At 41.2% G+C, this 2500-nt stretch overlaps 1 protein-coding gene across 13 annotated transcripts in view; it reads left to right on the forward strand.

The window, feature by feature from the left end:
• The window catches only part of si:ch211-200p22.4 (phosphatidylinositol-binding clathrin assembly protein), a 173373-nt gene that overhangs the window by 37288 nt on the left and 133585 nt on the right, over positions 1-2500 (forward strand). The window lies entirely within an intron of this gene.

The raw sequence follows: 2500 nt of genomic DNA on the forward strand, positions 1-2500 counted from the left end.
GGTCATGACTTGCGGTTTTTGCCACGGATTGCACTGTTCGGTTCGATATGTGTGTGAATTGTACGGTTTCGGTTTTCTGTGCGGTTTGTGCCATCCCTAATATCGTGACCTTTCTCCTATATCGTTTATATCGTGATAGTAATTTTATCAGTTGTATACAATGTAACTGTAAAACTAACAATAAAAAGACCCATTTTAAAGAAAGGTTGTTTTGCGACATGAAAAAATAAAGAGCAAATAAAGATAATAACTGAAAACGTATGTAATTGTGCTATATCGTGATATATATCGTTATCGTGATATAAAGTAATCCATATCGTGATATAGGTTTTTTTCCATATCGCCCAGCCCTACATGTGAGCTACATGCAGCTATGTTGGATGAAGAGATGTGTGCAGTGTGTAGGATGGTGACAGGCTACAGAATACATTATTACACTCAGAGAGACACACACAGACACAAAGACAATTGAAGGTTGTTTTACTTATTTTATACGGCCCTTTTATGATGACATAAAACCTGCCTCTGCCATTACGGGTGCCAATTGTGTGTGGAGCAGCTAGTGGCAGACACAGACAGGCATGTGTACTGTAAAAAGATGAAAGGATGAATGGATGGTTTTGGCTAGAGTTTTGACTGAGGTCATCCTGTATTTCCGTATTCACATAATAGGAAATGGGACTGCCCTTGGTTTAGATACTGTGCGCTGGTGGTATCTTAGTTTGTGTGTAGTTAGATGTGAAGAAACAGGTTGTTGCAGCCGCAGCGTTTCTGTTTCTTTTCATACTGTATTTTTTTGGGTGGGGGGGTTGTGCCTTTATTATGACAGAGACATTGAAGAGCGACAGGAAATTAGCGGGAAGAGAGAGACGGGGAGGGCTCGGCAAATGAACCCAGGTCGCCGGTGCAGCAGTTCAGTGCCCAGCTGATTGACCCATGGCTGGGCCTGTTGTACCGTTTCGATGGATTGATGGATGGATGGATGGATGGATGGATGGATGGTTCGTTGGCTCGTTTTGGGCTAAAGGTTTTAGGTCATGCTGTTCCACATTTTCATAAGGGGAGATGGCACTGTGACAGAAACGTCTCTTGGTTTATTTACACTGTATGCTACTGCTGCATTAGTTGTGTAGTTCGGTGTGAAGATTAGAAACAGTGTGCTGCTTTTGCCATCGTTTCTGATTTGAAACTTTTACATTTGATTCGCCGTCGTCCAAAAGCATGCGTCATTAGATGCCAAGCCAATTCCAAAACAAACACTGAAATGAATAAATGAACAAAAGACATTCTGGAGTCCCTTCCATCCACCCGTCCCCTAAGCAAAACACTTTCAAAGACTTCTCAAGTTTACAACATGAACACTGAACAATCCCTAGTGTTTGAAGATGTTTTCTTCCATTACTGGATTGGTTCCCAAACTGTGGGTCGGGACCCCTACAGAGATCGCAGACGTACTGAAGGGGGGTCACGAACTAAAGGGACTTGTATTCACTTGTATGGGTAATAGATGTATTTACTGCCTGGTGGATTTCTAGCAATATTAGCACTATTACTGGAAAATATAGCAATTTTTAAAAAAATATATATTTTTAGGGGCTTTTATGCCTTTATTTGATAGGACAGTCGAATATGGTGACAGGAAGTGAATGGGACAGAGAGACAGGGGAGGATCGGGAAATGACCCCGGCTGGACTCGAACCGGGGTCCCCGTGGGCAATGTAAGCCCAAATGTGAGGGGCCTAGGAAAATATAGCAATTTATTAATGGACAACCAATTGGAATAATAGGAAAGAGGAATACTTTGCTAAAACTATGGTGATTAAGACTCAGACTAAAACCAATTTTCCCAGCTGAAAAAGTTTGGGAACCAGTGCATGGCTGGATTGGCTTGCTTTCTTTTTTCCTCCATCTCGCATCAGCTTTGTGCTTCAGCTTCTCATCTCAAGCTAACAATGTGAAGTTGCAGCCCTCGAGACCCAAGCAATGAAGTGTTTTCCACCCAGTAATGGAATACAGCAATTAATGTTGATATGAAGCACTGGGCAAAAATGGAAAAACCAATAAGATACAGTACTCCTTGTACTACGAGGCAGAATTAGAGAAATCATTTGGCATATTGCTATTCTCTCCTGGATAATGACTACTAAGAAGTGTTGCTGTGTTGTGTGCTGTAAGTGTACTCGGTGCGGGTTGTGCCATTAGGCTAATGCATTTGTGTGTTTGTTTCATGTGTGCTTCTAAAGAAAAGAAAAGAAGAAAAAAATCAGAAAAAAGCTTAACCTTCATACACGGCTTGTTATTACCAAAATGGTGTCTTGTGTTTTTTTTTTAATTTACGACTGTTAGTGATGTCATTGCTTTGTTTTTATGATGATGTAGTTGGGGTTGTTTCAGTAAGCACTTGTGATTTGGATTGTCAGCGATCTCATCCGCGATGAAAGACTAACTTACAAGTGAAGAGAATAGGCATGGCGTTGAGGCATGGCGTTCTAAATGTAAT

Source organism: Engraulis encrasicolus, unplaced genomic scaffold (assembly GCF_034702125.1).
Source record: "Engraulis encrasicolus isolate BLACKSEA-1 unplaced genomic scaffold, IST_EnEncr_1.0 scaffold_51_np1212, whole genome shotgun sequence".
Classification (NCBI taxonomy): Eukaryota; Metazoa; Chordata; class Actinopteri; order Clupeiformes; family Engraulidae; genus Engraulis; species Engraulis encrasicolus.